Genomic DNA, 27,664 nt, shown 5'->3' with positions numbered 1-27,664 from the left:
TCCGGATTCTTAAAAATAGCTTCAAGTCATCTGCAAATAACAAAAATTTCTCAAATTTTATAGCATGATGAATGTCATTAATAAAAAGGGAAAAAGGTAAAGGACCAAGATAAGACCCTTGAGGAACCCCAGAGTTTGTGGGAAAGTACGTCGAGTTAGAAATACCATACGTTACGTATTGCTGTCTACTTGATAAATAACTTACAAATAAATTTAAAACTTTTACCGAGAATCCAAAATGGTCTAATTTATTTAAGAGTATCAGCGGGTCTACGGTATCAAAAGCCTTTGCGAAGTCGTTGTATTCGACGTCAACTTGGTTGTTACCGTCAAGAGCTTGAGATACATATTGCGTAAAGACCATCAGATTTGACACAGTCGATCTGCCAGATCTAAAACCATGTTGTTCGTCTATTAAATAAGGTTCTACTTGGGCGTAGATATATTTATGAATTATTAGTTCGAACGATTTTGCCGGAGAGGAGAGGATCGCTACTGGTCTGTAGTTAGAGACCAAATATTTATCCCCATCCTTATACACTGGTGTAACTTTAGAGATCTTCCATAAATTAGGAAATGTTCCCGTGCTAAGTGAAAAATTAAAAATGTAAAGTAGGGGTATAAATAAAGGCTCTATACAACCCTTTAATAAAAATGACGAAATAAAATCAGGTCCAAATGACGTTTTCGCTTTGAGTTTTTTAACTGCAGCTAACATATCAGATTTTGTGATGTTAGGAATATCAACATTCTGCGCTGCTGATGATGTATAATTCCCCGGTATAAATGAACTAAAATCCGTAATTTGCTGACTGTAAACCGATTTAAAATAGTCCGCAAATGCTTCGGGAATATCAATTCCCGAGTGTGATTGTCCATTCCAAGTGACATGGTCGACAAACCCACCATCACTTCTTTTGGATGAGACATATTTCCAGAACGACCTGGGATCAGATTTGATGTTTTTTTCAATGATATTAATGTAATTTGTATGGGCCAATTGCATACTGCGTTTAACTTTAGCTCTAAGACAACAAAAAATTTCACGTTCTCTTACTAGTCCAGTTTTCTTCCATTTTCTAAAATGTCTGAACTTTCGCTTTATATCACTAATAATTTCATTGGAAAACCATTGAGGATACTTTCTTTCATTCTTCGGAATGCGTTTCCTTTTGAAGCACATATCGAAGTAATTATAAATAGTAGAATATAAATAGTCTACGGCTAAATTAACGTTACCAAAATTCATCAAAAGTTGCCAATCGTGCGATTGTAAGTGATTATAAATCTTTTTAAAATTGCCATTTTCGAATTTCCACCCGCGCATTTTACTCATAAATTTATTATTATCATTAACTGGTTCATTTTTACATTTTTTTTCATATATAGAAACTCTACGTCCAGTGATGGATGGTAAGGATCTTCGCTAACTAGCGAAGAAATAGACTTGCACACATTCAAATCAAAGTTACTCACAATTAAGTCTAATGAACGTCCTTTCGAATTTAACACAAAGTTTTTGTTTGACATTTGAAACAAATGCAATACATACGAAAAATTCAGAAGTAGTGTTTTTGAAATTTAAACACGAGTAGAAATTAAAATCACCTATTTGCAGTATTTTTTTGTTATTTAGTAATTTGTGATTTGAGATAATATTTTCAAAGAGGCTAGTATACCTTTCAACAGGTGATGCAGGTGGAATGTAAACAATACATGTGTATATTTTCAATCCATTTAAATTAATTTTCAGCCACATATTTTCTCCGTCAGTCTCGAGATGTTGAAGTCTCTCGGCACGAGGTCCATCGTTATTCCGCCGCAAGGCGACCAGTACTCCTCCTCCTCTTGTCTGTCCTGTGTGACGGTCTCTTCTGTGTACTTCATAGCGCTCATCAAACAGCTGTGCATTATATACACTACTGTTCAGCCAGGTTTCTGTAATTACAATGATGTCGGTCTCTTGCCCTAGCACGCTCATTAGGAAGTCCTGCGATTTCGACCTGAGTCCACGGGCATTCTGGTAGTAGAGAGACGAATGGGTGACATCATCATCGCCATCTAGTCACTTCCGGGCGCTCGGCTCCTTATCTTGGCGAGATGCAGTTTGCGGCGTCGCAGTAGTTTCTCGCGGCTTAAAGTACTGTAGTGTCGTACCGGCACTCCTCGGGGCCACAAGTCTTCCTGCAGGAGCTTTTCATAGAATTCCTCCTTTACTCCGATTCGGAATGCAGAAAAATTATTTTATTTTATTAAATATGTCAAACCACAAAGTGTTTGCTTTCTACAACAATAGAAATATTAGTCATTCAGTATTTGTCGAGAATACGTGTTCTTTTCCTAATAAAGATCACGGCGGATTGCGACAATATAAGTATGTCAATATCAATATCAGTATTTGTTTTAATAAGCGTTCCGCCGTTCTCATTAAACATTCGTTTTTGACTGATAGTTTATTAGGAACTCTGTCAATTCATTCGTTGAAGGCCTGCAGTCGCGTTTTTAACAGGAAAACGAATAATTTGACCAGATTTTAAACAAATTAACAATATTTTGCATTGGTAATTTTTCTCCGTATGCTAGCATTAACTTATTGAAACACAAAGCTAGTTTGAAAGGAAATTGCATTAATCAATTTGGCATACATAGATACTTACTATGAATTCAAACAGCCAAAAGAGAACTTACTAACCAAACAGCTATTCTATTTTTATATTCCATTCAAAAAATGTATCCAACCTATTTACAGTAGCGACGCTTCTACAGTTAGATTATGGACCTCGCACTTTAATATCAAACCTCATTCAGTGTAACATATTCGTGTACCTAGAAACTGGCATGCATCTTAGTGTAACATATTCGTGAACCTAGAAACTGGCATGCATCTTAGTGTAACATATATAGAAACTGGCATGCATTTTAAAATCACCTTATCATCTAAGGGTCAATATGATGAACAAAAAATTGTGTGATAGAACCCATCATTTTTATTACATATGCTGTGTCCTTTTCTTGAAATAGCTGTACTAATCCTTTATTGTATACAAATGCAGCAACAATCCAAAAAACTTTGATTTTTCAAATACAATTTCAAGATGGTTTCATTGATTTTTAGAATCCTTCAAACCCATGAAAAATATTATACAATTAATGCATTCATATTCACGTTATTACAAATTTTGTACAATTTATGAAATACAACACGAGGTGATTGTGATATGTAAATTTATCGACGATTGTCAATGCTATCAAAACTCATAACAACGAAGTTTCATGTTGCTTCAGGTTGCTACATGTTGTTAATCACCATTGTAGTTTCGATGCAACATCGTCTGAAATTGCAACTGCACTTAGTACAGGGAAACCACAACAACATGCTAACCATATTCCCAGGATGTATCACGTATAGATTTCATACAAATTAAGTCTGAGGATGTCGTATGTTTTGTAGGTTTAGATGATAGACATCTTAGATATCATTAGAAATTCACTTCGATACGTAGATTCCAATCGGTAGCTAATATAAGTTTAATATTCTATTTATTGTTATAAGTTATAAGTCCATTTTGTTCAAAGGTTTTCCATGTTACAAGAAACCTGACAATATTAATTACAATTCTTCCTACATCTGAAAATGTTGCTTGAGGAATGATGGAGGACTAAGCTTAGATGGGAGCTAGCAGAGAATTGAGCCCGTAATGGGAATGGAACCTGATGCTTTGGACCACTCGGCTACTAACAGGTCAAAATATTTATGAAACTCTCCAATATTAGGGGAAATTTGGTAAAAGTATTCAGCTTATTTTTTTAATACCATCCAAAGTTAATTTAAAATTCCAAAGGGTTTTTATACGAACCGCACGCAAAGCTAAGGGCTTGCGGAATTTTGTATTGGCTCATGTTAGCTTTTGGTTAATTAAGTTTGTTTAATACTTTTATTCTGAAAGTTTCATTATTATTATGCTAAATCATGCATTTTAAAGCTAGCCATGCATTTTTTCAACAACATATTGTTAGCTTCTTTTGGTGGTTTCACAAATGTATATTATCAAGTATATTTTTTCCACATTCCGGATAACGTACGAAAAGTTCAGCAATTTCACTCGGTTTTCCCGCTAACACTATATTAATTATACTATCAGAAGATATTTTACTTGCCAAGAAGAGCAGTAATTAATTTGAGATAAAGAAGTTAAAAATAGAGAACATTGAATGTAGGGAACTCTGTTAACGGTGCACAGAATTAGTCTAAAGAATGCGGGCTAACAAATCACAATAGTGTGTACCAACTCTGATGTATCCAAGTCTATGGATGTATAGAACTGGCAGAGGAAGGATGCAAGAATTTGAATGAGATTCCTGAGGCGTTTGTACGCTTAGACCTTTTTTTACCGTGTTACAGCTGTGGAGAGAATTCAAGCCTTATGAAAGGTATTTTTATGTGAATACCTCACAAGAGTCCCAGCGGCTCCCAACCGTCTGCAGTCAGTATGACGTTCATAGTCGTTCATATCCCCAAATGGGTGCAGCGTATGTGAAGCCCGACCTTATGGTCGTCTTGTATAGAAGTAATTTATTGTCTGATGATAATCGACTTTTTTTCCTAGCATCGGGTAGAGTGCAGCTATTGACTTACTTCCTGATTTGACTTTTTCTTTAATGTGTTTTCCCCACGTTAATTTAGAGTCCAAGGTTACTCCGTGGTATTTTAATGATTTTTCCCATGGAACCTTTTCCCCAAATGGTATTATATTCGGTGGTTGTTTTGGCCTTCTGCGCGAGAATACAGTTGCAGCACTTTTTGAGGGATTTATTGATATTCTCCATTTTTTGCACCATTTATTTATTTATTTATTGCATCTCACTATCCATAAAACACTTTTTTTTCGCATAAAAATCAACCCCACTAGGACTGAGCCTGTATCGAGGTTAATAATTTACATTATAGTGAAGCAAACATAAGAGTAATCACAAACATAAATTAATTCTACATACAAACACAAAATATTTCAAAATTAAAGAAAAAAATATGTATTAGATGTGTTACCAGATGAGTAATTTGACAGTTTATTGTAACAATATTTGAACCATAACTAATCATTATTCAAAAGAAGAAGCAAAGTAGATAATAAAGACAGATAGGGTGACATTCAGTTTTTAGTAAATGGGACTTATATAAAATCTTCTTGGATAAGAATGGCTTGGAGCTGAACGCCTCTTGTAGCAGTGGACGCAACAGTCGAGCTTGGCATGATATTCTTATCATCTGCAAATTGGGTGATTTTGACATTATGGTTTATTTTTTTTTTTTTTTTTTTTTTTTTTTTTTTATTGTTGATACATTTTTTTTTACAATATTTCATATTTCAATTTAGTAATGTTGGCCTCACTGGGTTGTTTACCCGTGCTGAGGCCCCCATTTTATAATTTAAGAATTTATACAATTAAAAGAAAATAAAAGAAAAACAACATTAAAATAAAGATAAATTTAAAATAAAAAAAATAAAAAAATAAAAAATAAAAAAAAAATAAAAATAAAAAGTCCCATTGGTTTGGGAATATCGCTTGAATATATATTATAAAGGGTTGGAGACAATTGTCCTCCTTGAGGGACTCCGGCTAATAAAGTACGTACCAAGGAGAAAATTTCATCTAATTTGACCTTAAATGTACGATCAGTTAGATAACTATAAACTATTTTTATGAATGAAATCGGGAAGCCCAGTAGGAACATTTTGTAAAATAGGCCATGATGCCATACTTTGTCGGAAACTTTGCTTACGTCGAGCGATAGTATAACTGTATGTTTATTTGTATTGAATCCGTCAGTGATGAGTTCAACTACACGGAGAAGTTGATGAGAGGTCGAGTGGCCAGCTCGAAAATCATGTTGAAAATCCGGTAAAATTTTAACAAATTCTTTTATTCTTACGAGAATGATTTTTTCTAAAAATTTTCCTAGGTAAGGAAGAAGGCTGATTGGGCAATGATTTTCAGCTAAAATTGGGTCTTTGCCTTTTATAGGTATTAATATTACGTTAGCTTGTTCATTAGCAAATTCATTTGGAAAACAGTCGACTATGACATTCGCAATTGGAGCAGGTTGTGAGGCTGAAGGTAATGGGAAGGGAAAGAAGACGGGGGAGAAGAAGGTGGAAGAGTACCTGGCTATTCAGATCTGGTCACCAAAAATTACTTTAAATTGTTAAAGACATGATTTTAGCCATTTAAAGCAATGTTTCGGATTTTATTGGAGGTTGTTCCCCAACACTATACTGAAAGTATCTACTACATTATATTATTTAAATTGATAAATTGTGAAACAACTCAAATGAATTACTTGCGCGTAGTCGAGTACTGTAACAATTCAACCACGCAGGTCGTCATTAAATCAAATTAATTTACAAAGATAAAGTAAGGGACGCTTAGATGGTTCAGACATGTCATTTTTTTAAGAATACCTCTAATAACACGAAAGTGAATGGTAAAAGTTTTGAATACCTATACAACGCGAAAGTGAATGGTAAAAGTTTTGAATACCTATACAACGCGAAAGTGAATGGTAAAAGATGCCAGGACGCCCAAAAAAGACGTGGGACATTAAACACGTGTTACATAAACTATATGCATCTCCTACTAACATATGTTCCTGCATTCCTTCAATCAACCTGTTTCAGTTTGCAATACCTACGTGATTGAAAATCGCAACATTTTATCGATACCTCGTCACTCTACTGTGCAGTGCACACGTTAAGTGTATAATATATAGAGTCTGCTAAGAGAACCAGGAAGGTTTACACATGCTCTCACCGTACGTGTTTCGGAAGACCAGGAGTAAGTCAGTTTTTAATTCTAACTAAATGCTAACCAACTATTCTAAGAAGTTGTGTCAATTTGAAAGGTTAAAAAATCATTGATTACAGTCCACCATAGCAAAATGATTCGCATGCAATGTGTGACCACAACACGAGTAGAATCATGTCAAGTGAATGAAGCAATTGTGTGGCGGTTCACCATTTCTGAGTACCCCTATGGAGAGACGACGTGATGATTATTACATTAAAACAAATCTAAATATTGATTTCTTCAGTTTGATTCAATCGTATGGACGTACGAGTATAAACATAATTCCATTACCGGAAACGTTTAATTACGGTTCGCAACCGGAATACATCGGAAGCGTATTAATCAATGTTGTGTGAACATTTCATAAAGCGAGAGCGCATTCGGCGAATAATCTATTCTATTCGGTGAGTTGAATTCATCGAAATAGAGTTTGATTCATAACGAGCTTAACGAAGATTCAATTGATAAATGAAAACATATCAGTTTGTTCGATTCTCGCCAAGTAATTGAAAAATGCCTTATAAAAATGAATATTTGAACATTGATACTCGATTCTCATGCGGATATCATCGAATACATTAATTATCCTTTCAATTTAAAGAGTTACAGCCTTACTTAAAAATGTGGTTTAAATATTACGCGGCGCGTAAGGTCAGAAGGGTGAAAAACTTTACTTATGTTTGCTTTTGCTTAGTTAAAACGATCTTAAACCAGGCTCAAGGCCGGCTTTACCACATCAAAATTAAGCGGGCGTGTAAGAATTTAATTAGTAAGACGGTTGGTAAATAAGTTTTATTGTGAACGGCTTACACAGTTGTCGTAAGAATTAATGATTTGTACTATTGTTTTCTACTGCGCAAGAATCCCAACTGTCTGGAGCCATTGGGTCTGTGGTATCTCTAATTGGGTTATGGTGTGAGGCTAAGGAGAGTGAAGAGGGGAAGGAGACGGTGATAGAAAAGTGTGAACGTATCTTGCTGTTCAAATCTGGTCACCAAAGATAGCTTAAGCCATGTTAAGCAACGTTGATTCTGAATGGTGGTCCTTCATTAGGTCCATACTGAGAGAATCCATCACTCTCTCTTCCTCATAGTGTCTTAGGGTAAAAAATATATCCTCACAAATGACCACCTAAATATGTACCTTTGAGCCGGTGTAACTCTGGTTCAATGAACTAAAATTTGTCAGGGTAAGTTAGGTTAGGTTAGGTTAGGTTAGGTTGGATTAAAACTGATTGTGTGAATAATTCAGACATGCGATAAAGTACGTACCTCATATAATATTCAAATATTATGATAATATGTCACGTATTATTTTTAACTGAAAATTATTTTAATCGTCGTTTTCAAAATTGTAACCAATTTTCTAAATCAGACTGTCCGGGTCTGCGCTACTATTTATGCTGGCAGAATTGAAGTACTTACCCCAACAGGTAATTTAATCTTGTGTCGTGTTACCACAGCTGCGGTGTTAGTGACCAGTAAACTCATCAAAAATGTCAGCGGTAAATACTGAACTCCAAGTGGAAAATTATCAACACGAGCTTTCTGAACATGTATTACTATTTCATATTTGCATGACTCGCTAACCACTTTTTTGAAAATATATCAATATGGTGTTTTTTGTAAAAATATAAAAAATAAATCATTTAAGATGAAAATAAAACTGATCCATTTTTTATTATTTACTGGTTAGGTTAGGTTGATTAGATTAATTGTAACAATTTATGAAATGTTATGTCATAAATATTTATACATTTCAACCTCCAACTGCTTGCCTTGTTCTAGTTTTTGAAGAAAAAATATATACACGATGGTTCCGTCCAGTAAAAGTCATCTTAAGACATTGGACGGAATTTAAAAAAAATATCTATTCCCTCCAAGAGTAAAGCACAATAAAACTTTTTGTTCCGGAAAATCCCAAAAACAATGAGAAACCCGCTAATGCTATGGAACTCTCTCAAAAATGGGTGCAGCTGTTATAAAAAATCAAAAAGTTTATTTTTTTTCCTTTTCTTTTGCCTAAACTGTGGGTTTATTTGTTTTTAAAACCCCAGAACAGATATTTTTTGGATGATAAACTTTTTAGAAGCATTTTTCAGAGAGTGTTTATATTAAAAGTTTGCAAAGCAATGCTTAAGCGCGCGTATAATATATTATAACAGCGTTATAAAAAATATTATAATCTATAATAAAACCAATAACACTTAAAATGTTTTACCACTATTGGAAAAATGTTATTTTGAAGGAGAAAAGTTTAAAGATTCTCGTAGGAAAAAAGCTTTGTTTCTTTAGGAAATGAAGTAGAATTGGTTCTTGGAAGGAAAGGGGTATGGGCGTGGGTAGGAATTTGAAGATCAGAAGTAACAGACGTTTTAATCCATCCCTCCCACTGCTGTATAGTGCGATCGTTCGAGATCTGTCTGGAAAGGTGAAAGAGTCTCCCTCAACAAGCATATCGTCAAAAAAGCAACAAGTTGATTAGGTTACTGTGAATTTACAGAAGTATTAACAGAGGTTACTTATAATAAACGTTTCTTTAAATATAACATATCTAATATACAACCACCAGTTGAGTGAAAATTTAAACACGTTTTTTCGTAAGAGGGACTGAAGGTGCCCCACCACTTATCCAACGATGGTACTTATAAACTGATTATTTACCTTCTTCGCCTGCAAATCAAGACTCTATTTTTGTAATAAAACGAAGCAACAATTAATTGTTATGAACGGCTCTAGACCCTCCAGTGTCCCTATATCAGCGTTTGTTTGTTGTTATTTACACTCAATAAAAAATATACAGTGCATAAAAAAATAAACAATTTGAAATAATTTCTCCAAGTTATTGATGGATCTAAAGAGAGAAAAAAACTCAAAAGTTTATAATTAAATTTGTTTCCACATTTTGAAAACGATAAGAAGATATCTAGATAGGGCAGTTAACTTGCCATCGCAGGGCTGTCCCATCATGAATATGCGTAATAATTAGCCTGCTTATCAAATGCTTATCGTCAAAAACCAGTTTACCTAGAGTTTTCATGTAGAAATCTGAATTGAAGAGAAGAGACTCTGTTCAAGACTCTAAGGGTAATAAAGTGATTCTCGGATTAGTAAAAGGGGGCATCAGACTTGTGCTAACTAACATTCCTCATGCACGCTCACTGTGTTTAATAATGGTTTGTTTATGTTGTACTGTTAACAATTATGGCAAAAAAGTGATTTAATTTTCACGATTCAACTTGCCACGTATTATTTTTCTAGTAAATTTCATGCCATTATGTGGTTTCTTTTGCCGATAATTCACTATCTTGTGTAATAAATGTAAATAAATCTGGCTCGATTTAAATGTGGTTTAGTATGGAATGATTTCTCCAGTTCACGAATCTGTCGAGACGGTAGCGGTGACATCCCATACGTGGGGGAAATACGAAACAGAAGGAAACTTATTACATTCGGATCTATGACGTGACGCAATAGGGACACGTACAAGAAGATTATGTACAAATTAGACCTATTTGATATTGGCTTGGGTCATGTTACGTGGTGCGGGGAGAAACTGTTAACATAATAATATGTTTAGGGTCGAAGGAAAAGTACAGTTGTTTATTTATTTTGTATTTATTTACAATATGAATAACAGATATACCTTATTTAAGTTTTAAGCTGTTTAAAAAATATTTCTCGTTCCAGAGATATGAAACAGTTACGAAATTATGTTGACAACCGGGTGGAGCAAGTAGATCCTTGACCCAAGAACAGGGGTACAGAAATCATGGGTTTTAAATCCGACGAGGGTAAATTGCAACGTTTTATAATTAAAATAATACAAGCGCATACCCATGAAAAATCAAGGGATATTATAATTCTAACATATGGAAGGCTTAAAATATTTATAAAACATTTCCTTCAAAAGTTAAAACAAAAATATAAAAATTTCAAATTCAGGATTATCATTTGTTATGAAAATATTTAGAAACATAACAATTATAATTAGGTACTAATTATTATTTTGATTTTTGTCTATGGTTATTTTGACAGCCATAAAATCGGCGCAAAATAACGGGAAAGGATTATTCTTGCAAGGTTCCACACTTTCCAACGGAGCCCAGTTGGGCGAGGACTCAGTTGAAACGTCAGGTGCCAAGTTTATATGGAGCAATTTAAAAAACCGTTCGGAGCAAGTACGCGACGAATCGTAAAAGTAAAATCAGGCATCCGATCCTGAGATACGCGGAGTAATGGTTAAATGTAAAAAAAACCCGCGCCGAAATACGCGCAATGTCGGTCGACAATTTTAAAACCCGCGTGAATTAAACGAGTGCCAAAGTGCACCGGGCCGCGTGTTCCGTTTGGGATGTAATCCACGTTTAAAGAGACAATCCTCTCTCGCTTCGTACATGCAAACCTTGAGTACGCTGAGGAATACTAGATCGTTCGGATGAGTATTGTATTTGGGTGCGTGAACGCCGCCTACCGCCATTCACACGCGCGCCTTGAAAGGATCCGTAATAATCGGGTGGATGGACACCGGAGACTGGTTTCCTGGCTGGAGACTGGACGAGAGGCGGAGCTGGTGGGCCGGTCGCCCGCGCCGAAGCAGACGTTCCCCTGGGAGGAAGGCATCTCCACTCATCCGCGTTTAGATAGTTAGATAGGATAGAATCGGTCTGATAGGGGGTAAGTCCTTTAAAATCCCTTGCTTAATGTTTACCCTGTTATCATGAAATAGAGTTCAACTTATATGTACAGAAACTTGTTTTTTACTCTGATTTACTTGTGAATAAGCCCATATGCCCACCACCCTGAGAAGGGTTCTTATGTCTCACCGCAGAGCTCGGCATATCTTGCCCCCGGCAAGGTTTGGCGTCCAAAGGTTCCACATCGGAACCAAAGCCGACCACTGTGATGATGACCAATCCTTATATGCACCCATTTAACAAGAGGTGTTGACCGGCTACTACCCCTAGCCTCACAAAGTAGGTACAACCCCACTCACCAGCTTATCACATTATTAATTATTAAAATAAAATCATTTTTGTATCTACTTTAACCTTTCTATTCTTTATACTTTAGTTTTTCAGTTCCAATTTTTGAAATTTATTAGTACACTGACATGACCAATAATTTTATGACATTCACAGACAACCGAAATCAGTATGTTTGATTTTCACTACTTATATTTATCTCATTTAAAATTTATTCAGTATTTGAAATTAGTGTATGCGTTATTAGTGTGTTCATGTTCGACATAAAAATATAGGCGAATCGTATTGATAAGATATTGCGAGATTTAAAGGATCCTTGAAATATCCTCTGCAGTAGGTACTCAGGGGCCATAATAATTATTTGTTGAATATCAACGGTATAAATATACCGTAAATCATAATTCATGTCACAGAATAACAATTAACTGTGACATTTGATCATAAAATGACGACAGAAAGTATAAAATTAATACTAGAAGGAGATACAAGTACGTACAAAATATTATCAATTAGTATGAGTAGACTTACATTGTTTTAGTAATGATTTAGAAGATATGATAGTAAAGTCTTTTTGTACCTAGCTTCTGTGCAGTTAAATAGATGCGCTATAATTAATATATATTATATATTTCCATAGGTTTCTTCCCGTTAATTTCTCAAATTTCATTTCTTCTATCTTCTTAAAAATTAAGGAATGCGTAGTCCCATCCGTTTCAAGCAATGGAACGCTTGTGCGGAACCAAATAAAAAAAACAGTTCTATAAGGCATAGAAAGCATTATGTGGCGTAAAGTAAAAAGTTTAATTTTCTGTAAATCGCAATTTTCGTTTTACAGTAGGGTGTGAGTTCCGAGGGTCCGACTACCAGACAATGGATACCCTTCCCATGCCTGTGGTTACCAATCTAACAAGGTCCTTTAAAGGGACATCTGAATCACCCGTAAACAATGTGCACGAAAGCCATTGAGGTTTGAGTCTCACTTCAATAATTACGGCACGATTTTGTCCTAGACCCCAGGACTATGTGGGGATCCTTTTACTATAAGTAGGCTGTATAAAACCAATTCCTTGAGTTTCAATTCAATTCGAGGGCCATTTTTTACTTAAAATGTAATCGGAATTCAATTTGTTTTACATATAGCTTTTACTTACCAAGAAAAACAAATAAATAACGTCTGTTATTTTGGATAAACAACCTTGAATGAAATCGTTTTGTACAGTTGATTTTCTCTAGATATAAACTGATTTTAAAGTATTATACGTAGTAATAACATTGAACATAATCTGAATCAATACATTAATTAATTAATAATCTTATAAAAATAAATAACTTTTCGTACACCAATATTCAATCAAAATAGTCGGCATGTTTCGAAACTTAAAGTTTCATCGTCAGGATAACGGTATAATGAAATTTAATTGGTTAGTATTAATTTTACGTTTATCCTGACGAAGAAACCATTGTTTTCGAAACACGTCGAGTATTTTGATGAAATAGTGGTTTATATAAATTGTTGGTTTTTATCAAATTAAAATGGCGCCACAAAGTGAATAAGAAATTATTAAAGATTTAGTAATTGTTAATCATATCAATTTCTTTATAATGCCCTTCCAACTATCAATACTAATAGTAAATTAACTACCCAATGGCGTAGTATTTTGCATGTTAACCAACATTCCAATTTTAAAGTTGTTACCTTTCTCCCTACATAACCCCCACCCTTTACCTACCCCTCTACCAGCTGGTCTTTGATGCTCTCTCTCTCTAAATGTAAATGATTTCTCTTTCCCTTTTGTTTGCCTTCTTATTTTCTTCTTTTAATTTTAATTTGGTTTAGTGTTTGCTTTCTTCGATAATTATAAGTCTATTATATTACGATGACAGGGAATATTCTTCCTACAGGCTTTTAGACGGCCTCCGTGGTTGAAGGGTAAGGCTCTCGACTAGCAAGCCAAATATCGTGGGTTAATTTGTTTTATTTCACATTGTAATAATTAAAATTAATGTAAAGCATACTTGCGGCACGTTCCTAATTAGAAGAAAATCTCAGCATCATCCTGATATGAAACCATCATTGAAACGTTGCTTGAAATAGCTTCAGCTGTGTATGACGACCAGATCCTAGTAGCCAGTCACTCCCCAACTTCGTCTCCCCCATCTCCTTTCCCTCCCCACTACACTTCAGCCTCACAACATACCCTAGTTGGGAATGCCATAGTATCACTGGCTCCAGACGGTTGGGAGCAGTTGTGCAGTATTCAAATAACAAAAAAATATATATAAAAAAGATTCTTGTTAAATACTTGTTGCTTAACACGTTTTCCGGAATCAATTCAACTGAAATGGTTTTATTCCACGTCTTTGGACGACATTATTAGGTCGTGAGCTGATTATAAAATTCTTTCCCTGTAAACCTCCAGATTCAAATTTGTTTGCTCAAATAACAGTTCTGCAAGGAACAGAAGGTGGACTGGTAGTTAAAACAAAGCCGAATTATCCTTGTTAATCCCATAAAAGATAATTAATAAGAAAGAAGGGATTTGTGTGGATATAATTTCCATTCCTTTCGGTTTTACGACTTTTCACACTTTTCTGATGTAGTCTCCTCCTCGTCTTCGCTGAAGAATATTGTATAGTTGATTCCCATTATATTTCATGAAATAATTTTAATGTTAAAAAAAATCACTGCAGCTCTCATTGGGATAAGTTCTCGCGTGGTAAACTCCGACATTATGAAATGGCAAGGTTTTTTCTGTTTGGAATTTGTAGGTTAACTTGATGTTTTTCGAATTATGTTGTTCATAAAGTAAATACGTAAATTCATCTGTCCGTTATGAGATATTAAATTTTAAACATGTATTACTTTAAACATAATATAAGCCATCTCATCATGTATTATATTCTATTCAATGAATGGTCCAATGAACCGAAAAAAAGCCAAAAAATCTTGTGAGCTCGTGTCAGGATCAGTAATAAATAACCAGTAGGTAGTACATATTATTAAAGTAACATTTGCAATTTAATAGCGTAACATATTGACTTTTATTATTGATCATCTATTTAATTTAATAAATGATAAATCTACCAGGCACATCGAATAATGTTTTGCAGAAATCTAAAATTAATAATAACAATAACAAGTTGGCAGTAAATTTGATATGTGTTTTTGGTATTCAAACTTGTTTTCTTTCTATTAATTTTTTTAATACATTGGAACAGTCAAACAGGTTAAAAAATGAAAATACAAAAAAATAGTGTAAACAAAAAATTCCACGAAGGCAAAGCCTGTTCGTGGGTATTATAATACGTTTTAACATATTTCTATGATTTACGTTTTTGAAATTTTTAATAATATTTTAGTTTTCGGGGAATTTTTTTTTTAAATGGAATTACATACTAGATAAAATTTTAATAAAAAGAAAAATGGTGAAATTTTGTCTATGCGTAAATATTATAATATGATGACTTAAGACTTACAAGAAAAATATATCCATTTCAGTGAATTTTAGCCATCATTTGAAATGTTGTTAATACGAGTTGATGTTTTGTGTCAGTTTGGTTTCTCGATGACATTACAATACATCCAGACTTATCATTTTTTTTGTATTAACTTCAGGACATTTTTGCAAAACTAATTTAAATTTGCTACAATCAGTACAAAACTCTATGGTTTAATTACTAGTTTCAAAAAATAGTTTCCACGGAGACGTAATATTTCATTGTTGTATCTAAACTTTAATATCTTGCCTGTGCAGGACTTACTATGAGACAAAATATTGATTCAGCATAAATCTGACTCTGAAAAATCAATTGGAACACAACACTAGGTGCACAAAGAATGAAGGCATGCTTGTTCCAAAATATAACAATAAATACGGTCCAGCGAACCCTAAAATATAGCGTGCCCAAAATGTTCAACATATTACCAATCAACATAACAAAATGTTAGTTCCCAAATAGATTTAGGTATATGCTTAAAACATGGCTCATAAGTAGAAATACTTTATTCTAGTCGTCACTATAAATCAATATATAGTTGTTATTTATTAGCGCGTAGATAGATTTAGTATTATTTTATATTGTGTGTGCCAATAATAATAATCTGAATATCTTATGAGTAGTAACAATATTATCTATATTTATAATTAGTAATAATTTTATGAATTCATATATACATTTTAGTTAAACGTGTACATTCTGTTGACAAAATGCTTAATTGTAGTTTAACGAGATAATACTTTTAAGAACAATAAAAAATAAGCATAAAACAAACCCACACAGGAGACCCTGAAAAAAATAATTTCCCTCATGGCCTATGTCATCTTTGGAATGCTGTATAGAGGGTCTTTTTTAAGGAAAGGAAGGAGAGGAAGTCCTGGGAAGGTAAAAGGTATGATGGGTTCGAACTCGGAATAAAATATGAGATGACCTACTGATATTAGTTTGTCTTTCTTACAGTGTGTTGCTACACTATCTCACTATCTATAATGGCACTTAAAATCGTCGTAAAACAATCGAAATAATCGTTTTTTTATAGTAATACAATAATTTTTGTGTATTTACGAATGAAATCTTATTTCTTGATTTTTACTAGTGTTTGCAAAATAATGAAAACATTAATAAAAACAAGTAATTAAAACATTAATGAAAAACCTCCGTGTGTGATGACAAACGGAATTTTAATGCAATTTACTTATAGGTAGCATATGACCGAAAGCAACGCGTGGCAGTTTAGTACTAAAACAAAGAAATCTAAATTACTACAATTGACATGCTTTTGGCTTGCCGCTTTGAGATTTTTACAGAGCGTCTATATACACTGTAACGTCATTAGTTGTAACTAGTAAATTGTACATTTTAAAGGCAATTTAATTTAAGTTTCTTAGGATTCATCTTTTAAAATATTCACATTATACCACTATTAATGTTTAAACCTTGCATTTGTTGACTGTGACGTCCTACAGTGATGTCTTAAATACGTTGGCTCATGATATTGAACTTCTGTTTTGTGCTCCAATACATTTGACGCTGATGACTTAACAGTGTAAGGACATTACATTAAAGTTTTTTGTTTGGCAAACCTCTAAAGGGCACTCATATGTCAATTGCTCAAAGGTTTTTGAAGCAGAAAATAGTTTCCTCACGTGACAAGAAAAATGAGCAAGTTTGTCAAATATATTGTTTCACAGACCGAAGCGTATCTAATTACGATTAAAAAAATCAAAAATAAATCTATTCCTCTCCAACAAAAGAAGCGTTCCCCATAAGAACTTAAGATTTGTATTCACATTATTATTAATAAATTTATTTTATTATCTTGACGAAATTTTGCTATTATTCGGTGAACAAAATAAGATTTTATAAAATCTGTGCTGAATCATCAGTTGAATACTTGGCTATGAATCATCTTCCTAGAAGCTGAGCACATTGAATAGAGGCCACAAATACTAAGGCAGTACCTTTTAATGTGCCCATACAAATCACAAGTTCTATTGATAAATTTCATTGCCACTTCTGGTATAGAATCAATAAATTCCTGCAAAAATCCCTCGACTCCACTCTGATTCTATAAGAATTACCTAACAAATCAACGAATGGACAAAAAAAATCGTTAAAACACAGAAAACAAGTGGTAGTGCTATGACGGGAAGGTAGGTGCTCTGGCAAACAAGCGTCGTTGATACACAAACGGAAGACAACGAGAAATACACTCCTTAAACTGGCAATAATCGCATGAAAACTGGTTGTTGTGACAACTTTGTTATGACCAGTTCTAGTACTATAGGCCAGTTTTTTGTGGATCCTTCATCAAACAATGTGAATATATTGAAGACGTTGGCTCACTCTATCCTTTTATTAAATATGAAATTATGATAACATGAGCTCAAAACGAAACCTGAAAAAAAACCTGTGTACGAATCTTTGTGTGCTAACGTTTAACAATTTCCCAAAATTCACAAAATTAACATTCAAAACCTTCATTGCGCGTTTTCAGTACAATCATACCGCCGTAAAAAGTTTTTATTCAGTTTAAACACAGTCCATACACGTTCGTAACGTTTGGTAATTTTAGTTTTTAGGTTTTTCTATTTTATTTTTTGCCAATCACCACCGGAGAATTGTTCCGCTTGATAAAATGGCGCAACACTCAGTATTTACCCGCTCTCAGCTACTGCAAACGAAATACTCGAGTTGCAAGCCGAGTATTTGTTTAACTATTCCACACTTTACCCTAGCATTTGCTAATTTTTTAACCAAAGAAATTTACTTGAATAAAATAAATAGCTGTATTCACCAGTATTTAATCAAAAAGGATCGACATATTTCAAAACCAACAGTAGCTTTGAGAAATTTTCATAAATGTTTTATAAATTAGACCTTGGTGCTTTAAGTACCCCAAATCACCAGCCAAAGTTGTCACATCATATTATATGGCACAGCAATTAGGTACCTCGCATCTCCTGGTATAGTTATTGTCGCACAGCTCCATAAAGGACCTCAGAGTTTCTCCCTTGAGGGGTAGTTCAGGATTTAAGTCACCAAAATCCCTTGTAAAGACCCTTCGAATTCATATTGAATGAGAACTTGGAAGCTTTTGTATGTACTAACAAAATCTGTAGGTACTTGGCATTTGCTTCCACCTATTGTTTGAAGTGCGTGCATAGGCAAGTACTTGAAAGAAATATCAAAATTGAAAGGTGTGGATTAAAATTTAAATCCGTTTCGAGTATTTTCGATGTTTGTCAAATCTACTCGTATGCTATAGAAATTTACACATTTTTTCACGGAAATTCTTAAGAAATCGAATTAATTAATAACGGATTAATTTACAAACGAAATAATTAAATTTTTAGTTAACACCTAAAGAACAGTTTCAAAGTAAGTACCTACTCTTATATGCCTAAACCACCATTAATATCAAGAACTCTTAAAACAATTGATATTCTTTTTGGATTTTAGTCATGATCTTAGTTCATAATATACAATGTCAATATCACCACTGAAATCTTAAAACTATGAAGCATTTATTTCACTATGTATGCCTAGTCTTAATAGTGCGTAATCTAAAGAGTGTCAACTCACTAGGTGCGAATAGTCTTTATACTACGAACTTTATACTTATTGGTATTGGCTTCCATTTATAAGCATTCTCAATCAGTTCATACTCAGTTACATGAACAAGAACTCTTCCCTTAAGAACGCAAATACGGGACAGTAAATAATTACGTCTAATATTTACCCAAAACCCTGCCTGTTGACATAACTGATGACAGACAACAACCTGCAGATTGTACTTGATGTAATTGCAGCCGATTGGCCGTATCCAGTCTCCAGGTCGAGCAAACACGCGATCCAACATCTTACACGGCGTATCATAATCCCCGTGGAGGTGGCTCTACATCGAGAACCCCTGGGCAAACATTAATCTTAGATTAACAAAGGAACCTCTGCAAACACTCCGACTCATCTCTTAGCGTTTCAAGAGCTTGGAGGCTTGAAACTAAGTCCCGAAACAGGACTGCTACGTCAGCGAAACCATCAGAGATTATGATTATTAAAACGTATACATCATTTATAAGATCTTCTCTGACTTTGTGAAAGAATATTGTACAGCTTTTGGTGGTCGGGCACCTAAATTTAGCAGACAGTTGGTCGGAATTTTCGAATCGAGTGAAAGATACTCTCAGTACTGTACTGATGAAATACCACCATTCAAAATCGTTTTTTAAAAGATGTTTTAAGTTGTTTAAGGTTTGGTGACAAGATCCAGATACTTCCCTAACTTATACCTAGTACCTTTAGTCGGAGGTGCCGTAGGCTCCATACGGTTTAGAGCAGTATACAATTATCACACAAAAAATCTATATCGGAATATCGGAATCAAGATTCATGGCAACACTACAATTTGAAATAGAATACTACAGTTTAGGAATGTTGGTTTAAATAATGTACAGGTTTATCTATGTAATCTACACGGAGAAAAATGAGTATGGCTTATTTATTAAAATACTGTTAAATAGGTGATTGTTATCCATTTCCTAATAAAATATTATTATATTCAGAATATATCGGAACACGTGTTCATGCAGCTGCGCTTTTCCTAACAAATATAATGATGAAATGCGAGAATATAAGATTGTTTATCAACACGTGTTCCGACATCCTTATAACATATTTGTGTTTTACCGACAGTTTGTTAGGAAACCTGCCAATTCATTCGTTAAAGGCCCGCAGTCCCGTTTTTAATAGGAATACGAACAATTTAATTTTGAGAGGCTGGTTTGGGAAGACCCTTTGACCTCTCTAACTGGTCTCTCTCTTAACCCATCACCTTGCGCCGCAGTGGAAGGCATAGATTATTCGTCCGTCACTCTTGGACACACTGATTCCTAAATTCCTACCCAACCTCATACATTTTTCCTTCCCAGAACTTCCCCTCTTTCCTTCCCTTAAAAATACCCTCCACACAGCATACCCAAAAAATGACATAGGCACTGAAGGAATTTAGTTTATAAAGGGAGCTTTATTTTCCTAGTGGCCTCCTGTGTTACTGTAAAAAAAAACTCTTTCGAAAAAATAATGGCCAGTATGACCTTGCCAAAGTTTTATTGGGTTTCATTTTTGGAGTATTATGCCGTCTCTACCTACCTCCTTCTTTAGCCTACGTTTCGGACAGCATCATCAACAGGCCAAATATATGTTATTACACATTTGCTCTGATGATGGACATTGTAATGCTTTCCGAAACTTTGGCTAAAGATGGACGTGACGTATCTCGGCACGATACCCCAAAAATAAATCACTATAATACTTTTGGCTGCAAAAATCCAATATCCAAAGTATAATGTTGCATTCCACGCTCATTACAGATGTTATGCATTAAAAGTATTATTAATTATTACCAAGCCATAACAAATTCATAATTTTTCTTATAAATTTAATTTTTATATCTGTTCAACAAATTTAAAAGCATTGTTCATCAACGAAAGTATTATTTCAATAGAGTAGCCGGTTATTTGAGCGCCAAGAGAAAACAATGAATTTAATCAAAACAGAATGAGCTTTAAGAGTAACTTTTTAATTAAAATCTGATTGGAAATTATCGATTCAGTTTGTTATTACCCTGCAAGTAGGATCATGTTTTAAATAAGGTAAATATATCGTATGAATATCAAATGAACCTATTTGATGACCCGCCTTTACTTGAACATTATAAAGTTTACAATCTATATAAATAAATGTTATTATTCATTTGTTCAATATCTGAAATCTCCAATAGTTCTACACCGATTGCTTTAAAATTTGGACACAATGTTACATTTGAATACGCGTGAGTTTTTATATACCTTTTATTATATAGATGTCACCTGTGACAGGTAAAAACTTTATTTTTTTACAATACCACCATCTGTTGGAAAACATGTGTTTTTTTTTTAAACAGCGCCATCTGTTGGACGTAATAACAACAGGCGCTATTGTTCTTCTGCAGACAGATACAGCTAGTATTAATATATAAAAATCTATGTTAACGAAATTTTGAGATTTATATGAAATTTTTTGGTTCCAGTTTAGATATATGATAGTTTTTACCCAATAGGTGGTGCGGTTGTCGAGAATTTTCTTATCGAAAAATACACACAACCCCAAATTTTAACTTCCCTACATGGAAGGCGGTTTGTGGCAGGACAACGTCTGTCTGGGCCCACTAGTCTAATATATAATGACTATTTATTATTATGAACTTTATATAATGCCTATTTATTTTTTTTATTTTTAACTTCCGATTTAGTTGTCCGGGTTAAGTCTTCCCCAAAGGAAAAACTTAACCCTTCCACTCACTTTTCCACAAATGATCATCTAGTCAATCAACATTATGTAAGTGCATTATATAAGCAAAATAAATACAAAACAATACAAGAACAACACGTCAAATCACCAGATATCAAATGGGAAAATAATTCACCGTCTCCAGATATTTTCATATCAGAGGGTTCGGCTCGGTAGAACTTCTAACAGGGCCTATAAATCCTACTGATCCCTCAACATAAATATTTAAAAAATCTTTTGTTATCCTACATGTATTCAAAATGACCGACTTTTGCATCTTTATATATAATTTTTTTGATAGATCTAATACGCCTAAATTTTTAATTAGAGAGCTAGGTATAATGCCAGTAGCCGAAATAACGAATGGTAATATTTTTATAGTCTGAGAATGCCAAATTCTTTTTATTTCATTTCCTAAATCTGTGTATTTTCTTATTTTTTCACTAACAGATTTTTGAATATTACAGGAATTTGGAATAGCGACATCAATGATATAAGTTATTTTTTTAATTTTGTCATGTAAAACTATATCGGGTCTATTATGACTAATCGCTCGGTCTGTTAGTATAGTTTTATCATAATATATTTTATAAGATTCGTTTTCTAAAAATGAATTTGGTTCGTATTCATAATATGGTACTACATTACGGCAGTCAATCAAGTTATGTTTAATTACCAAATTTTGGTGAATTATTTTTAAAACTTGATTGTGCCTAAATGTATACTCGGACGGTGCTAATATAGAACATCCCGATATAATATGTTCTATAGTTTCCGGAAAAGCCAAACATTTTCTACACAAATCATCAATTTGATTTGTATCTTTGATTATATGCTTTCTATAATTTTTAGTATTAATGACTCTATCCTGAATGGCAAGCATAAATCCTTCTATTTCTGCGCTCAACTCTCCAATACTCAACCATTTGTTTACCATGTATTTGTTTTATGTACCAATTATTATTATTTATCTACTTAATGCACTTAATAATCTATTATTTTCTGCTTACTTTTTGTAAGTTTTATTATAAACTCATAGTTATTTTAGTATTATTGTGTACTTAAATTTCTTTATTTATTATATATTTACATATTATTACTTAAATGTTAGTATTTGTGTTTTTATATTTTCAATGTTGTATTAAATTTATCTGTTTTTAAATTTTAGTATAATTTTACAGCTCTACATCTCCACATAAATTACCTTATGAGATGCGCGACTTATGATTTTATTAAAGAATATACTGTTTTATTAATAAATAAATAAATTTACATTAAAACCGATAGTTTTCTTTTTCACACAATTAAAACAATCGAGCGAATGAACTTTAAAACTCACTAAGATGGCCTTTGTTTCAAGTCCCAGTTTCAATCTCAATATTTTTCTTTTAGTGAAAATAATTCTACGAAATATCTGATAATATTATTACTCCAGCGTCTGGACGGTGTAGGCCCTGTGATTGGTCAAATTCAAATTGTGTTTAAATAAGACTTTAAAGATTAAGACACCATTTCATACTGAAATAGAATCGCCACATGTAATACGATATTTCTTAAAAAATATCGTTTCTGCTTATACAATTTTTGGATAATATCGAAGAAAATATGTCTTAGAAAGTTCATAATCCATTGGATTAATTACATTACAGTGAAAATTATCCACAATTACGTGATTACGTTTGACGTTTGACGAAAAAAGCAAGCGTTAATTCAATATGGCCGATACCCGAATACGCATCGCGGCTAGGTGGCCGACAGAGCGCCCCTCTGGCGGTGAAGAAACGAATCAAATGACTGGCGCGTATATTTAAATATGCAAAATTACTTGAACATCAAGTGTTTAATAATAAGATTTCTTCTGGAAGTTTAGTTCTACTTTGCAATGGCATTTTTCATTATTATTTATAATTTTTTTTTGCTTATTAATTACATCTGATTTTATATTGACATGTTTTCTAATTTCTAAAATTTCTAAATTATTTATTTGCGATGCTTTAATCCTGAGTGAAGTATTTTAAGACCTGAATTTTTATCGAAAGTGTGATTCAAAAGATGATTTGCAAACTCATATTCACTATTTCCATTTAGAACCCTGAGATGTTTTTTAGTTCTGACTTCAAAGTTTCTATTGGTTCTACCTTTGTAAAATAAATTACAATCCAGCCCAATTGAGTTTATAAACTCCTGATTTTTTTGTTTGATTTTCGCAATCTATATTATTAAGAATATATTTATTCATTCTGTTATTAGTGTAAAACGCCGGTTGAATAGTACCAGGAATGTTTATATACATATATAATTTTAGAAGTGTCGTTATCCACAAACAGAATTCTACGCCATTGTTTATTTATATCTTAAGAACTAGGGTAAAAATACCGTTTGAAGATAATATGTTTAATTATTTTATTTAGTATTTCAACTATCAATTTATTAGAATAACCGTTATTAAATGTTATTTGTCTTATGAATATATTGTTTTATGGTTATATGCAAAAAAAATTTCAGGTCTTAAAATACTTCACACAGGATATAAAGCATCACAAATAAATAATTTCGAAATTTTAGAAATAAGAGAACATGTTTATAAAAGTAGATGTAATTAACAAGAATTTTTTTTTATAAACTCTCTTTTAAATATTTTCCCACTTAACTGGTCTTTCATATTGTAATTCCTAATTCTTATAAACCCAGCCTACTCTTACCCCTCCCCCCTCCTTCCACTTCTTTTTTCCAATTGTAATCTATATTTAATTTTTGACTTCGGTGTATACTTCGTTCATGAAACATGTATTGGTTGTATATAATAAAGTGAAGTTAAAAAAGTTATTTGTTTTTTAATAAAATAAAGTTTAATCGGATAACATTATTTTATCTATTTCCATTGTATATCAATGCATACGTACATAATAAAATGTAAACATTATATTTATTTATTAATTGGACAATTTGCATGGTGCCGCTTTTGTGAGATATCACCTCAGGGGCGCTATATTGTAATAATCTACCTTTATATATAGATTTTTACTCTCCTGATGAAGGTGTATATATAATCTAACTTTAAACTTTATTAGATACAGTAACAGTTTTAGGAAAAGAATTACCACCAGTTGGAGTAAAATTCACACCTTTTAATTAAACCGACTGCTAATCACATTGCACAATTACCCTCCTTTTATCCATAAACACGGGTACAATTAATCAATATGTAATAATGTATTATTTCAGTCAACTTTGTTGTAACTATCTTTAATTGTTGTGACAAACTATACGATATTGATTCAACTTATAGACATTGACGGTTGTAACACATATTTAAGCACTGCAAGTCTCCTATGAGCAAATTATATTAGGTACCATAACAGTTAATATCAGTTGTAGACATGTAGTCAATAATAGTGTTTCATTTGAAATAATCCATCACAAATACGTAAAATTTCATTTATTCAAACAACTGTCATTCTTATTATGCCTAAATTGAGCATGTTATTATTCATTAACTCCTTCCTGTTCCGTGTTTTAACAATATATACTCACCCTCTCTCTGTGAATGACCTAATATCTATCTATTAAATGTAACTGTTGTTAATATCACTTAAACTGGGCGCAGCCCAAGCAAGTGCCGCCCGCAGGGCCTAGCAGCAAAAACCCGCGGAGCGGGTTTTTAACTGCTAGTTTAAAATTAATACCTGTTTTTGTTGTTTCAGAAACAGCTTGTCTTTCGACCAAAGGCGCATCATGAAATATTGGTAAGTCAATAAAATGAATAATAAAATTTAAGTATTCCTCCATAAGTCCAATTCCAAAGAAAAGGTAGCTGGCATTAATAAATTAAGTATAACTTGGGAGGTTTATGGACTTTAAAGATAGATGCATATAATTAAACATTAATTCAAGCAACCCTTCTCTCGCCCGTGGGAGCCATTGGAAAGGGGGTTGAATACAAATTTCTACGAAGTCCATTTTAATATTTTCCGTGTTGGCATCCCTTTTTTGGCAAAATGGATATGTGGATGTTAATAACGGCCATACGGTATTATAATAAAAAACGTATCTCCCGAAAGGCAGTTATTATTACATGCCTCTTTCTGCGGAAATGTAACTCATCTAAAACTCCATAAAAACTAACGGCCAGCCGAAATGGTATTTTGACTATAAAATTTTACGGGATGGACCAAAAAATTATTTGATAATTTGTGTTTTTGTTAGTAAGCTAAATAATAAAAAAATATATATTCATTACAGAACATTGTCGAATTGAATCTAATTTTAAACGGCCTAAATGTATGAAGGCTTCTGTGGTCCGTATGTTCAAATGTTCATATCCCAGCGTTTAATTTCACATAAAACAAAAAAAGGAATATACTTAGAAAAACGTCACTATGCACCCAGTATCTTTTATTTATCCAGGTATTTAAGGAGTAAGAGGGGACTGCGGGCTAGTATTAAAAACTAGTTCAAAAATTTTCGGTATGCACAAATACATTCAAAATATTTATAAACTTAGCTGCAATCATTATCCTGCTTTCTATATAAGAAAAAACAGCATGTAATGTAAACGTCTGAGTGAATGGACACTTACGCTGTTTAAATGCTAACGGTTTTTCCGAACTTGCCAATCATTTCAAATCACAGGAACTAGTATTTTACATCAAAATGGTGTAGGTATTAAATTAGGCAGATTAGAAGCATCAGAAATTATGAATTTTTTAAATACAAATACGTCTGACTAAACAGCCAAATAAATTTATCGAATCAAAAATACACCCTACAGCCATATATTTAACTTGTTCCATGCAATCCATCCCATCTCATGATATTATATTAATGTTATATTTGCTTTTTTAGATGTTGAATATTATGATATATTTAAATATTTTATCTTTTATTATATTGTAAACTAGATCATTGTTTGCACTACAAATCCATTAACTATTGATTGTATGTATTTTGGTGATTAGATATATATTTTTGTCTCCCTCCCACTTATTTAATATCAATTTGCTGTCTCTTTCAATATATTTTTCTCTGTGTAGTATTGTACCTTTTTTATTTTTTTATTTATTGCTGATAGTATTATTACGCTATCGTCTGGACGGTTTCAGCCCTCTAATTGGTCGATTTCAAATGTTATGTTTCAGGTAAATTTCGCATAGCCTTCGCGCAAACGAGGAAACTTTCGTGCCAAAAACATATTTAAAATTTGTTTATTTTGGCCGCCGTGCCGTTAGAAAATGTACTATTTTTTTAATCGCCTCAAAACATCGTTTCTGCTCACATAATTTTTGGAAAATATCAAAGAAAATATTTTTTAATAAGTTAATAATACACTGGACTAATTAAATTACAATAAAAATTATCCACAATTACGTGTTAAATATTTGACAATCGTAAAGAATCACGCGTTTTGAGGTTCCTTGAAAATATGATTTAAAAATATACATAGCCAGTTAGAAGCAAATTGCTGTAGGTACCGCATCCGCTATGCTTGATGGTGTCAGTTAGCTGTCAATATACACATATTTTTTCAATAATATCATTTGTTATGCAAAATAACATGACCATTGACAAGCGTTTAATAAGATTACATTATTTTATATACTCGTATTTTTTGTATATCAATGTATATGTACGCAATAAAATGTCTACATTATATTGGGTAAAACATTAACTACCGTTTCAATAGGTACGCATTAAAAAAAAACATTTGATTCAACTTAATGACAGTAAACACGAACCTTTAGCATTTAGGATTTTGAAAAATATTGATATTTAATATTACTTACGTAAATAGTAATTTCCGTGTTTTAACAATATATACTCACCTTCTATCTGCGAATGACCTTAACTAACTAACCGCGGGATGGGTTTTTAGCTGCTAGTTATTTAATATTTTTTCTCCCTCTCTGTGTTTACCTTTGTATACTCAAAAACTTGTCTTGGTATTCAGTTATTATTATATACTTGACTTAAGCGAAAACGGTCAGTATATACAATAATAAAAAGTAG

At 33.0% G+C, this 27,664-nt stretch overlaps 1 protein-coding gene across 1 annotated transcript in view; it reads left to right on the top strand.

Moving 5' to 3' along the window:
• Positions 1-27,664, top strand: part of Shaw (potassium voltage-gated channel shaker cognate w) — a 502,823-nt gene that overhangs the window by 215,247 nt on the left and 259,912 nt on the right. Inside the window, exon 4 of the mRNA XM_089648338.1 lies at positions 25,363-25,404. The gene's annotated coding sequence lies outside the window, so the exon portion shown is untranslated. The remainder of the gene's footprint in view (positions 1-25,362; positions 25,405-27,664) is intronic.

Source organism: Hesperophylax consimilis, chromosome 1, assembly GCF_061612785.1.
Source record: "Hesperophylax consimilis isolate HC1 chromosome 1, BYU_Hcon_1.0, whole genome shotgun sequence".
In the NCBI taxonomy this organism is placed as follows: domain Eukaryota; kingdom Metazoa; phylum Arthropoda; class Insecta; order Trichoptera; family Limnephilidae; genus Hesperophylax; species Hesperophylax consimilis.
Note: the sequence above shows the minus strand (reverse complement) of the source record. Positions and strands in the feature narration are given on the sequence as shown.